The following is a 14269-nucleotide window of genomic DNA, read 5'->3' as shown; positions in this document are numbered from 1 at the left end:
GCTGTAATGTTTTCTTCACCAAGTTTTTTGATGGAATTTCCCAGGTTTTATTATGAGGAAAAAAATGGGGAGGGGGAAATCAAGTTTCTTCTCCTACGCTTTTCAAATTCTTCAGGCTTGCATAAAAACACCCTGATATTATGTTATGGTTTATATATTATCTACTTATAGAACCTATCCTATTATTTACTGGACGTATTCCAGTAGCACAGCAGTTCTCAAACTGTGGATCATGACGGCCCAAGCCCTCCATTTTAATGGGGTCACCAGGGGTGGCGTTAGACTTGCTGGGGCCCGGGCCCGAAGCCTGAGCCCCACCACCCTGGGTGATGGGGCTCGGGCTTCGGCTTCAGCCCTGGGCGGTGGGACTCAGGTTACAAGCCCCCTGCCTTGGGTTTCAGCTTTAGCCCCCCAACCCAGGGCAGTGGGGCTCAGGTTTCAGTCCCCCGGGGTGGTGTAGTAATTTTTGTTGTCAGAAGGGGGTCGCGGTGAAGTGACGTTTGAGAACTGCTGCAGTAGCACTTAATACATTCCAGTGGCACCACAAGTTTATCAGTAGATCTCAAAGCATTTTACATGTTATGATCTCCACTGCAGATGGGGAAACTGAGGCACTTCACCTCTCTGTGCCTCAACCAAGATCACCCAGCAGCAGCGCTAGGAACAAAATCCTGATCTTCAGAGACCCAATCTGGTGCTCTACCCACTAGACTACCCTGCCTCCAGCCAAAACTAGGACCCCCTTTTGCAAGGTGCTGCACAGACACAGAGAGAGAGACAATCCCTGCCCTGCATTGCTTACAACCAAAATACAACAGCTGTGGGACGGGGCAGAGAACATACAAACAGAGGACAAGTGGAGTGACAGGTTGCAAACACCAGGCAAGGGGCTAGGCCAGAAGAGGTGGTGGAGGGAAGGCACCATGCCAAGGTATCAGATGTCTGGGCTTTGCAGATCATCTGCCTCTGAAGCATGGCTCAGTGGGGCGGAATCTGCGGACTGTTCTATCAACACACACCAGTCCTGGAGCAGAGGTGCTCACAAACAGCATGCAGGCCATATCTTCCCAGGGACTTCAGCCCAATATCACTGTCTGGCTCCTACGAACCAACTCCACTCAGAGCCCAAGGCGGAGAGCAAATATTTCTGCTGCATCCTTCTATCCATCCTAGAGCCACCAGCTTAGCTGACAGCCTGAGGATTGAACCTGGGGCCTCAGAGCTAAAAGCAGGAGTTACTACAGCTTGAGCTGAACAGCCAGGCCCCCAGAGCTAGGGCTGGACAGACTTATTGCTAATGCTAGGCAGGAAGTGGTGTTTCCATTTGGTAGGAAATGACCTGGCTTTTAAAGTTTTTCCCATTCTAAGACAGAGCAGTCATAGGGCAAACTGTCTCCTGTACACCTCCTTGTGGCCTGAGAATGGCCCAGCAAGTAACCTTTGCCTCAGTTTCCCCCTCTTGGTTCTGCAAGAACTCACAAAAACCTCATGTCCAGTAACAATACACCTGCTTGGGGTATAAACTCACAAATAACACCTCTTCTGTCCCAGCCTCAGAGCGGGCCCAACTTCTCCCTGAGGTCTCTCTCTTCAGAGTTCCCTTCTTTCATCCTACTCCCAAGATGGGCACAGCCCCTTCTCCCAGAGGGTCTGAATTCCTGCCCTCTCAGCACTTCTTACCTAGAGTTTCACTTGCCCACATCTCAGATTTCTCTGCTGACATCTACTTATACCCAACAACCTTCATATCCCACCTGATCTCCACCCGCTCTGCAGCTGCCTGTTGCTCTTTATAATGGGATCAGCTGACCCCTACTCAGCTGTGCCAACTTAGTAACTAGGGTTGGCCAGAGGCATCTTGCCCTTAAACACTTCGGTTTTTGGGGGGTTCCCCCAAAACAAATTTTCTTCACATTTGATGTTTTTCTAAACAATTCAATTTTGACCAAAATTTTTAGTTGAAAAAACATTTTGATGAGAATTTTCCAAGCAGCTCTACGCATGGCCTCTGGAAATCTGGGCCGTGTAAACCACCCTGGCCAGCAAGTCATGCTTCCATAACCTCAGGCTAACATCACCATGCAGTGATTCTCCCAAGGCTAAAAATTTGCTCGCACACTGCCAAAAAAGACCACACAACAGCGCCACCTTATGGCATCTGCCATCACAGCGGTGCACTGATGTGGAATTTCCCAATTGCTTTGCTTTTGTATGCATGAGGCCATTCCCGTGTCAGGAGCTGCTGACCCCAGCCAGCACAAAAGTCATGCCAGGCCTAGGCTAAGGGGCACGTATAATCTTTACACGTATGATCTTTATTGCTCCATTTGGTTTTTTTTTTTTAAAATAGCCCTTATTTGGCCTGGCTGGCTCACAAAGCACAGTGTTACAGGAAGAGTGCTCGCTCTTGCTCGCTGTAATCAGAGAGGTAATTCTGTTTTTCCTGGCAGCAGCCGGGCCCCGAGACTGCTGTGCGCGATGTATGGAACAGATTCTTTATTCGGAGCCCTGCCAAAGTGACCATCTGCTTCAAGCTTCCCCACCCCCATTCCTACCCCCTCCCCTTCTCCCTCTGATCTGTGGCTGTTTGCTGAGCTGTCTCCGTGTATGTGTGTGTGTGTGCGCGCGTGTGTGTGCACACACGCACACACATGAGTAAGACCGGCGTGCCCCCCGCTCCATTCCCTCAGGTTGTCCCTCAAGCCTAATGGATCTTCAGCTGGAGGCCCAGGACGTGAAGGAGATACCTGACCTGTGCTGGCCCAGCAGCAGCACAGAGAGCTCTAAGCCCCTGGGTCGAGATGAGGAAGAATCTGTCTCTTTCTTCCTTTACAAACATACCCTGATTTCCTGCCTGCTACAGACCCTTCCACAGGAGGGTTTCTCAAAACTTGGTCAACATGAAGCAGTATGGAACCCAGGAGTCCTGACTATGCCCTAACCATTAGCCACCACAGCCCGCATGGAGCTGGGAGTCCAGACCACGCTCTAACCCAGCGGTCCCCAACGCAGTACCCACGGGCGCAATGGTGACTGCCGGAGCATCTATGTGCACTCGCGTACTGGCCGGCGGACAAATATCCGCCAAAATGCCACCGAAAAGCAGCGTCATCAAGAGGCATCGCTGCTGAAATGCTGTCAAAAAACGCATCACCAAGAGGCGCCGCTGCCGAAATGCTGCTGATTTTCAGCAGTGATGCCTCTTGACGTTGCCGCTTCTCGGCAGCATTTCGGCGGATGCTTGTCCGCCGGATATGGTCCTCGGTGGCTCGTCATCCAGCACCCGCCACCCGGAAAAGGTTGGGGACCACTGCTCTAACCATTAGACATCATAGCCTTCCTGGAGCTGGGAATAGAACCCAGGAGTCCTGACTCCCAGCCCCCCTGTTGTACCCACTAGACCCCACTCTCCCACAGAGGTGGGAACAGAACCAAATGTGCCCCAGATCCCCTCCTCCAACTCAGTGGCAAACTTCCCCTCTCTGATCACTCCAGCACAGTCACAAGTCCTGATTTAAACAAAGGCCCGATCGTGTCCTTCAAACGAGAGCACAGAGACCTCCCAGTTTCCTGTTCATTTGGCCTACTGGGTCCTTTGCAGGGAAAATCCCTCAGGTGGGAGCTGGCAAGTTGCCTCTAACCAGCTTGACACGCAACCACCATGTGCTGGAAAACACAGAGAAACTGAGGCAGGAAATGTGGGGTTTTCCCCCTTCCTCTCCTGTCCATTATAGCCTTGATGTATAATACTCAGGTCCCTTGTCTCTTTGTCAGACTGTCTCTTGGTTCTGTGGTTGTACAATGTCCAGCACAGTGGGGTCCTGGTCCATGGTTTGGGCTCCTGGGGCTATCACAATACACCTAATAAATAACATCACCTAGCTGTTATCTAGCACTTTTCACCTGTAGCTCTCAAAGTGCTTTACAAAGTAGAGGGGCAGAATCATTCTCCCCACTATACAACTAAGGAAACTGAGGCACAGAGAGGGGACGCGACTCACCCAAGGTCATGCCTCTGGCCAGTGGCAGAGGCAGGAACAGAACCCAGGTCCCAGTATACTGCTCTATCCACTGGGCCCTGCTGCCTCTCCAAAGAGACGACTGTCTCCACTGAAAGTCCCGTTATACTGAAGAGCAGCTCAAGCCATGCACTAGAGGGGAGAACCTGCCTCGCTGTAATCCGGCGGCTCTCCACCCGTGGCCCAATCAGAACACAGCTGCGACTCCTGTGACATCCTCAGGGCCATACAGGTAGTATACATAGTGTGTGGATGTGACCTACATAACACATAGAGAGCGGCATGTGTGGCCCACAATGGTAACTAGGCTGAGAACCACTGCTCTATCTGCTAGCCACGATTCGTCCGTCTGTGCGGAAATGCAGCCACTGCTGGGGCAAGCTGGCTAACAGCACACAGCAACAGAGGGAAGGAGAGTCCTGTACTCTACTGAAACAGCCTGCGGGGGGGGCATGGGGGAGGCCTGTCATTACTGAGCTGGATAGTTGGCTGGAATGTCAGGAGTCACACCCCTATTCTTGCTGTAAAGTTCCAGAGGGTTATTGCCAGACAGGGCCTGGGATTTCCATCTTGTCTGAGAGATGGCAAGTCCTGCAGCACAGCGCCCCCTAGTGCCATGCTGGGTCCGCACTGACTGCCAGGGGAGAGCGCCCCCTACTGAGTCACCCACACTGCTTCCTGCAGCACAGCGCCCCCTAGTGCCACACTGAGTCAGCACTGACTGCCAGGGGAGAGCGCCCCCTACTGAGTCACCCACCCTGCTTCCTGCAGCACAGCGCCCCCTAGTGCCACGCTGAGTCATCACTGACTGCCAGGGGAGAGCGCCCCCTACTGAGTCACCCACCCTGCTTCCTGCAGCACAGCGCCCCCTAGTGCCACGCTGGGTCAGCACTGACTGCCAGGGGAGAGCGCCCCCTACTGAGTCACTCACGCTGCTTCCTGCAGCACAGCGCCTCCTAGTGCCATGCTGAGTCATCACTGACTGCCAGGGGAGAGCGCCCCCTACTGAGTCACCCACCCTGCTTCCTGCAGCACAGCGCCTCCTAGTGCCATGCTGAGTCATCACTGACTGCCAGGGGAGAGCGCCCCCTACTGAGTCACCCACCCTGCTTCCTGCAGCACAGCGCCCCCTAGTGCCATGCTGAGTCAGCACTGACTGCCAGGGGAGAGCGCCCCCTACTGAGTCACCCACCCTGCTTCCTGCAGCACAGCGCCCCCTTGTGCCACGGTGAGTCAGCACTGACTGCCAGGGGAGAGCGCCCCCTACTGAGTCACCCACCCTGCTTCCTGCAGCACAGCGCCCCCTTGTGCCACGGTGAGTCAGCACTGACTGCCAGGGGAGAGCGCCCCCTACTGAGTCACCCACCCTGCTTCCTGCAGCACAGCGCCTCCTAGTGCCAAGCTGGGTCAGCACTGACTGCCAGGGGAGAGCGCCCCCCTACTGAGTCACCCACCCTGCTTCCTGCAGCACAGCGCCCCCCTTGTGCCACGGTGAGTCAGCACTGACTGCCAGGGGAGAGCGCCCCCTACTGAGTCACCCACCCTGCTTCCTGCAGCACAGCGCCTCCTAGTGCCAAGCTGGGTCAGCACTGACTGCCAGGGGAGAGCGCCCCCTACTGAGTCACCCACCCTGCTTCCTGCAGCACAGCGCCCCCTAGTGCCACGCTGGGTCAGCACTGACTGCCAGGGGAGAGCGCCCCCTACTGAGTCACCCACCCTGCTTCCTGCAGCACAGCGCCCCCTAGTGCCACGCTGAGTCATCACTGACTGCCAGGGGAGAGCGCCCCCTACTGAGTCACCCACCCTGCTTCCTGAAGCACGGCGCCCCCTAGTGCCACGCTGGGTCAGCACTGACTGCCAGGGGAGAGCGCCCCCTACTGAGTCACCCACCCTGCTTCCTGAAGCACAGCGCCCCCTTGTGCCACGCTGAGTCAGCACTGACTGCCAGGGGAGAGCGCCCCCTACTGAGTCACCCACCCCAGCGGTTAATGCAGGGGTCAGCAACCTTTCAGCAGTGCTGTGCCAAGTCTTCATTTATTCACTCTGATTTAAGGTCTCGTGTGCCAGTCACACATGTTAACGTGTATAGAAGGTCTCTTTCTAGAAGTCTACAATATATAACTAAACTATTGTTGTACGTAAAGTAAATAAGGCTTTTAAAATGTTTAAGAAGCTTCATTTAAAATTAAATTAAAATGCAGAGCCCCCCGGACTGGTGGCCAGGACCCGGGCAGTGTGAGTGCCACTGAAAATCAGCTCGCGTGCCGGCTTCGGCACCCGTGCCATAGGTTGCCTACCCCTGGGTTAATGCAAAGCAGAAGGAGATTGGTAATGAATACTGGCTACATTTTCAAGCTACATGGAAATTTTAGCCTCCACAGAGCATTTCCTGATGGTAAATGCTCTAGTACAGTGGTTCCCAAACCTGTTCCGCCGCTTGTGCTGGGAAAGCCCCTAGCGGGCTGGGCTGGTTTGTGTACCTGCTGCGTCCACAGGTTCGGCGGATCGTGGCTCCCAGTGGCCGCGGTTCACTGCTCCAGGCCAATGGGAGCTGCTGGAAGTGGTGGCCAGTACATCCTTTGGTCCGCGCCACATCCAGCAGCTCCCATTGGCCTGGAGCAGCGAACCGTGGCCAGTGGGAGCCACAATCGGCCGAACCTGTAGACACGCCAAATACACAGACTGGCCCGGCCCGCCAGGGGCTTTCCGCACAAGCAGCAGAACAAGTTTGGTAACCACTGCTTAGATAGATAGATAGATAGATAGATGGGGTGTATGGGGATAGATAGATAGATAGATAGATAGATAGATAGATAGATAGATAGATAGATAGATAGATAGATAGAGGGGGTGTATGGGGATAGATAGATAGATAGATAGATAGATAGATAGATAGATAGATAGATAGATAGATAGATAGATAGATAGATAGAGGGGGTGTATGGGGATAGATAGATAGATAGATAGATAGATAGATAGATAGATAGATAGATAGATAGATCGATCTCCAGCTTAGCTGCAAACACCATCCCAACGGGCCCATCAGACATTCCAAAGGGACTGAGCATCAGCAGGGCTCCCCCTCTGTTCACCAGCTATCATCAAGATATCCTGTCTGTTACACCAAGCCAAGGCCTGCTGGTTGGTCTGTGGGGGAGGGGAGGAAAGGCTGGTGCCAAGAGTGGGGGAGAATGGTGGAAGCAACAGGAGGATGGGACATACAACACACAGTCACTGTCCAAAATCTAAGGGCAAGTGGGGGCGACCAGACCCAGCCTGGGGCAATGAGGTGTCCCGGGGCCTCCCGACTCCCGGGGGAAAGAGAGCGTATTGAAAGGAACACAAACAATCTAAAGTGGGTCGGCCAACACTGATCCAGGGCCATCTGGGGCTGCCACGGGGCTTGAGGCTGGGGGTCTGGGGAATGTAGTAAGTGCGTATGTGTGTATGTGTGTGCATATGGATGTGGCTGTTGTGTGTGATGCATGTATGTGTGCGCAGGGGGTACATACACATGTGGATGTAGTGGATGTGTAGCTCTATATGTGTACATGTATGCAGCTGTAGTGTGTGTGTGTAGTGTGTATATGTGTGCATATTTGTTTGGTGTATGTACAGGTGTTTGTATACATGTAGGTATATGGCATGTGCATATGTGTATGTGTATATGTGTGACCATATACATGTATGCATATGGTGTGTGCATCTGTGTGCATGTATGTGTATGTGTGTATGTATATGATCGGTGCATATGCGTGTATACATGCATGTGTATGGTGTGTGCATAAGTGTAAATGTATGTACATGTGTTTTATACATGTATGTATATGGTATGTGCATATGTATGTGTGTCTGTACACATGTATGTGTACGGTGTGTGTATCTGTGTATATGTATGGGGCTCCAGTGTGGGGTGTATGGCTGGGGGGGTGTATACATGGCTGTAATGTGTATGTGGTGGATGTTTACGTATGGAGTGTATGCATGTAGGTGGGTGTATATGTACGCGTGTTTATGTATGCATTGACTGTGAGGGGGTTTCGTGTGTGCATCTGTTTACAAACACGTGTGCAGTGTAAGTATGTAGGGGTGTAGCATGTGTTTGTATGTACACGTATGAGTGTGCAGATCTACATGCGTGCGTGTGGTGCGGTTATGCAAGGAGGCCGCTCGTTACAGCACGTCAACCTGCTGAACGCAGTCTGCTCAGTGGCAGCAGAGAACTGCCAGCACTGGGAGCTAGTCTTAAGTAACGTCCATATGCCTCCAGTTATCCCAGAGATGGATCTGCTTTCTCTCCCCAGACCCAGCACACAAGAAGAGGAGGTAGGGGAAAAAAAACCCAAACTCTCTCTCCAGATGGTCAGAGCCGGCTGTATTTGCACTACAAGTCTCAGAGCCAACAGATGTGCCAGGACGCCATATTGCGAACACAGATGTAGGAGTCAAGAGCTGTGTGAAGATGCTACATCTTCTTTGGGAAATGAATTCAAAAACACACACACAGCTACACAACCAGCCGAGCGGCAGCATTTGCATGGAGTGGGGGGGCTGAACAGTCCTCTTCATCACACCCCCACACAGCCACCCATTCCCCCCCCCTCCCCACAGCCTCCTCTGCAGCTGACAACTGTTTCAGGGCATTTTGGATGCTGTCCACTCAGGATCTGCAAAGGCAATTAGCCGCGTGAAGAGCAGTGGAGGGGGTTTTTTTTGCACAAAGCACCAATCTTCTCTCTTTCTAGCCTTCCCGTTCCCCAGCCCACTCAATGAAAGCGAAACACCAGGATGAGCCACGGGTGATCCATTTAATCCTTTCAGCACATTCAGCATCGCTCTCATCATAGACTTTGGTTAGATCCTAGGTTAACAGAGATCAAACACTAGGCTAGGACTCAGGACACCTGGGTCCTCTTCTCAGCTCTGCCACTGGCCTGCTGGGTGACCTTAGTCAAGTCACTTCATCGCTCAGTTTCTCCCCCTTCACCTCTCTTTGTCTCTCTTGCTTATTTTTATTATGAGCTCTTAGAGTCAGGTGCAGCACCCAGCATGACAAAGTTCTGCTCTTTGATTGGGACTTCTATGTACTACAGTAATAGGTAATTAATAATAATAATATCCTATATTATAGCATAAAATATAACTGAGTGGCTCCTACCTGAGGTCTCCAAGGAACCTTTCATCTTGAAGGATAGATCCAACAGACAGCTAGATCACTGTTGCTTCACTCAGCTCCAAAATGCAGCCACCTCTGGGGTGGAACACGACAGCACAGGACAACACCAAGAAACAATTCAGGATGCGAGGTGAAGAAGGGGATGGCATGCACCTGAAACAATACAGTTGGAAAAATCAACATATGTTCAAAACACTGGGGCTGACGCCGATGCCAGGTTCTCTAAGGCCCCCAAAGACAGATTTTATTTCTGATCAGAAAAGCAGTAACACCGGCAGCACAGCGCCCCCTAGCACTGTGCTTGGGTTCATACAGACTTGCGGGGAGAGCATTTCCTACTTCGCTCCCCACCCCACAGCGCCCCCTAGCACCACAATGGGGCATTGGGACCAGCACTGACTGCAAGTGGGGAGAGTGCCCCCTATGGAGCCCCTGCTCCACTCCCTCTGCCCCTTTGTGACATTTTGGGGCACTGTGGTCAGCACTGACAGCAAGAGGAGAGCGCCCCCTACTGAGCCCTCAACCCCACTCCCTGAAGTACAGAACCTACTAGCTTGCATTGGGGCCAGCACTGACTGCAAGGGGAGAGCAACCCCTACTGAGCCCCCCTACACCCCACTCACTGTGATGGGTGCTGCACAGACCAAATGAGACTGGGGCCCCCATTGTGCGAGGGGCTGCAAGGACAGTTCCTGCCCCCCAATGGCTCACAGTCTAAACTGACACAGGCTAGGAGGGGAAACTGAGGCACAAAGCAGTGCTGTGACTTGCCTAAAGTCACCCAGCAAGCCAGTGCAGAGTGCTAGTCCATGGCCTAAACTATTAGGTCAGACAAGTGGACCATTAGAACCACCATTCTCATCCTCCCCATGTTCTTACCTCGAATAGCCCCTTACTCAGAAAAGAACCCGACTGGGCCCGATTCACCAGGCTGTTACACCTGGGCAAAATGGGGTTGACAGAGCAGACACTCAGACGCATAAATTTCAGAAGGACAGGATCTGGGCCTGGAGAATTATGGGACAAAAGCAAAAAGTACATGGTGGGGACAGGGAAACAGACAAAGAGAAAGAAACCTACACAGGAGAGAAGAAAAGCTTTCACCTTTTCAAGTGAACAAGCCCAAATCCAAAGGCAGGGTCCCAATGTCCCTAGGAAAGTTATGGTCCAGTTCTGAATCTTGGGGCTACCTAGTAATTCTGTAGTGGACCCACATGAGAACGTGGGATTCAAAGCCTGGGCAAAGTTCTGCCCTCATTGTGAAAGCGGGGACCAAGCTCCGATCAGAACGACCAGCTTGCAGTCTATCTCTTTAAAAAAACTTTTGAAGAAACTCTAAAACCCATCAAAGTTCCAGTCGAGACGTTAGCCAAGAAAAACGTTACATCTTAGCCATTCGCTGTGTTCCAATGTATATTATATAGAGGATATAAAATGAACCCTGAATCAAAAATAAACCCCAGCCCGGGGTGTGTTTTCTACAACTGCAGACTTTTGGAAGCAATTTGCAAAAATGTGCCTTTAAAAAAAAATTGGCAAAACTTAAGAACAAAGAGAGAGAAAGGCTGAGAGGGAAAAAATGGCAGCGGTGGGGGAAATATAGAGAGATCGGATTGTAGGGGGGGCCATGACACGGGCTGAGATTTATGGAGTGTGATATGAGCTGGGAGAGGAGAAGGCTTTTGGAATGGCTGTGTTTGAATTTGGGAGCTGGGCTGGAAAGCCACAATTAGTTCCCTTCGATGCTTTGCCTCCATTAAAAGACACGAAGGGAGCTCATAAATATCGCCTGAGGCAAGGCTGGGGGGGAGGTCAAAGTTCAGCCAATCTGAGCAGATTCACCCCGAAAATGACCCCCCAGGCGAGGAGACGATATGCAGCAAACGCTTTGTGGAGGAGGTTTGAGTTCAGGCAGGTTTTCGCAGTGGGAGCTGGCCCAGCTGAAGCTGCAGTGGGGTTTTTTTGGAAGGCGTATTGGCCGACAGGCAGCACCGGGGCCTGGGATGGGGGGAGAGAGAAGCTGGGAAGAAAAGTGTGTTTCCACTTTGGGGTCAGTTTAAGGCTTTCACTGCAGGGCAGGGCTGGGAGCGAGAGGTGGCAGGAGCAGCTGCAGCACATAGGATGCCCACGTTGGGGCAGGGGACAATCACACTCAGGGGTGCCCTGCCGCCGAGGGCCGAGGTCAGCTTCCACTGTCACAGGGCAGCTCTGGAGACAGGCCCACCTGTGTCATGCGGCCAGGCTCTGGGCTGCACCGCAGGCCTGGGATTATGCCCCTCCCACAGCAGCCTAAGGGTTTACTCTTCAGTCCCATTATACAGATGGGGAAACTGAGTGACACGAGAGTCAAGAGGGATGAGGAGCCAATCAGAGTGCTCTGACCTCTAGGCTTCACCCCCTTGCAGAGCAAGGAATAGAACCCAGGAGTCCTGACTCCCAGCCCCAACCCCTTCACTCTAACCCTTAGACCCCACTCCCCTCCCAGAGCTCAGGTTAGAACCCAGAAGTCCTGGCTCCCAGCCCCATACCTCTAGACCAGAGGTGAGCAAACTACGGCCAAGAGGCCACATTCAGCCGTTCAGACATTTTAATCCAGCCCTCGAGCTCCTGCCAGGGAGCAGGGTCTGGGGCTTGCCATGCTCCGCATGTGCTGTGGCTCCATGCGTCTCCCAGAAGAAGCGGCATGTCCCCCCTCCGGTTCCTACGCGTAGGGGCAGCCAAGGGGCTCCATATGTTGCCCCCACCCCAAGCACCAGCTCTGCAGCTCCCATTGGCCAGGAACCTCAGCCAAAGGAAGCTGCAGAGGTGGCGCCTGCAGATGGGGCAGCGTGCAGAGCTGCCTGGCCGCACCTCCGCATAGGAGCCAGAAAAGGGGACATGCCGCTGCTTCTGGGAGCTGCTTGAGGTAAGAGCCCCCTGAAGCATGCACCCCTGACCCCCTCCTGTACCCCAACCCTCTGCCCTAGCCCTGATCCCCTCTCTGTCCTCTGAGCCCCTTGGTCCCAGCCCAGAGCACCCTCCTGCACCCCAACCCCTCATCCCCAGCCCCACCCCAGAGTCCGCACCCCCAGCTGGAGCCCTCACCCCCCTGTCCCACAACCCCTGCCCCAGTCTGGAACCCTCTCCCACACCCTGAACACCTAATTTCTGGCCCCACCCCAGAGGCCTCACCCTCTCCCACACCCCAACCCCCAATTTTGTCAGCCTTCATGGCCCGTCATATAATTTCCATATCCAGATGTGGCCCTCAGGCCAAAAAGTTTGCCCACCCCTGCTCTAGACCCCACTAGCCTATCACTTTAGGGAACTCCTCCCTTCCTATCAGTCATGCAGACAAAATGAAGACACGGAGCTCCATCCCCAGTTACCTGCAGGGCCCTTCAGGATGCTCTGACAGTGAAAGGAGGTACAAAACAGGGGGAGAGCACCCTGAAAATACCTTCTGCATACAGGGGCATCCTGGCTGGAGTGTGAACCCTACATTATCTCTCCCCCAGTGAAGGGGCAAGGCCAGACAGCCCTGCGCTGTGGTGTTCTCTGCTCCCCAGGGGCTATGGGGATGGGTCGGGGGCAGGGACAGACAGACAGCCCTGCGCTGCGGTGATCTCTGCTCCCCAGGGGCCGTGGGGGTGGGTTGGGGGCAGGGACGGACAGACAGCCCTGCGCTGCGGTGATCTCTGCACCCCAAGGGCCGTGGGGGTGGGTCGGGGGCACAGACGGACAGACAGCCCTGCGCTGCGGTGATCTCTGCTCCCCAGGGGCTGTGGGGGTGGGTCGGTGGCAGGGACGGACAGACAGCCCTGCGCTGCGGTGATCTCTGCTCCCCAGGGGCCGTGGGGGAGGGTCGGGGGCACGAACGGACAGACAGCCCTGCGCTGTGGTGTTCTCTGCTCCCCAGAGGCCGTGGGGGTGGGTCGGGGGCAGGGACGGACAGACAGCCCTGCGCTGCGGTGATCTCTGCTCCCCAGAGGCCGTGGGGGTGGGTCGGGGGCAGGGACGGACAGACAGCCCTGCGCTGCAGTGATCTCTGCTCCCCAGGGGCCGTCGGGGTGGGTCGGGGGCACGGACGGACAGATAGCCCTGCGCTGCGGTGATCTCTGCTCCCCAGGGGCCGTGGGGGTGGGTCGGGGGCACGGACGGACAGATAGCCCTGCGCCGTGGTGATCTCTGCTCCCCAGGGGCCGTGGGGGTGGGTTGGGGGCACGGACGGACAGACAGCCCTGCGCTGCGGTGATCTCTGCTCCCCAGGGGCCGTGGGGGTGGGTTGGGGGCACGGACGGACAGACAGTCCTGCGCTGCGGTGATCTCTGCTCCCCAGGGGCCGTCGGGGTGGGTCGGGGGCACGGACGGACAGATAGCCCTGCGCTGCGGTGATCTCTGCTCCCCAGGGGCCGTGGGGGTGGGCCGGGGGCACAGACGGACAGACAGCCCTGCGCTGCGGTGATCTCTGCTCCCCAGGGGCCGTGGGGGTGGGTCGGGGGCACGGACGGACAGACAGCCCTGCGCTGCGGTGATCTCTGCTCCCCAGGGGCCGTGGGGGTGGGTCGGGGGCACGGACGGACAGATAGCCCTGCGCTGCGGTGATCTCTGCTCCCCAGGGGCCGTGGGGGAGGGTCGGGGGCACGAACGGACAGACAGCCCTGCGCTGTGGTGTTCTCTGCTCCCCAGAGGCTGTGGGGGTGGGTCGGGGGCACGGACGGACAGATAGCCCTGCGCTGCGGTGATCTCTGCTCCCCAGGGACCGTGGGGGTGGGTCGGGGGCACGGACGGACAGATAGCCCTGCGCTGCGGTGATCTCTGCTCCCCAGGGGCCGTGGGGGTGGGTCGGGGGCACGGACGGACAGACAGCCCTGCGCTGCGGTGATCTCTGCTCCCCAGGGGCCGTGGGAAGCAGAGTCTTAGAAGCAGCAGCCCTGGAGCTGACCTACCATCGGGCTGTAGATCCAGGGACGGTATTAACACAGGAAGGGCCGGAGGGAAGGGAATTGCATCAGGAACTTCTCGTACCTCTGAAGAGTTTGGGCTCAGGGTCAATTTGAGAATGAAGTTTTGTGGGGAAAGGAGCAAGTTTCAG

The 14269-nt window shown here is 54.9% G+C and overlaps 1 protein-coding gene and 1 long non-coding RNA gene across 3 annotated transcripts in view; one reads left to right on the top strand and one right to left on the bottom strand.

Annotated features, from left to right (window-relative positions):
- Nucleotides 1-14269, bottom strand: part of NFIX (nuclear factor I X) — a 219537-nt gene that overhangs the window by 181611 nt on the left and 23657 nt on the right. Inside the window, exon 2 of the mRNA XM_050925424.1 lies at nt 9178-9348. The gene's annotated coding sequence lies outside the window, so the exon portion shown is untranslated. The remainder of the gene's footprint in view (nt 1-9177; nt 9349-14269) is intronic.
- LOC127035495 (uncharacterized) overlaps nt 1-14269 on the top strand; it is a 167614-nt gene that overhangs the window by 142811 nt on the left and 10534 nt on the right. The gene's annotated exons all lie outside the window — the stretch shown is intronic.

This window comes from Gopherus flavomarginatus, chromosome 16 (assembly GCF_025201925.1).
Source record: "Gopherus flavomarginatus isolate rGopFla2 chromosome 16, rGopFla2.mat.asm, whole genome shotgun sequence".
NCBI classification, from domain to species: domain Eukaryota; kingdom Metazoa; phylum Chordata; order Testudines; family Testudinidae; genus Gopherus; species Gopherus flavomarginatus.
This window is presented reverse-complemented; position numbering and strand designations above follow the sequence as displayed.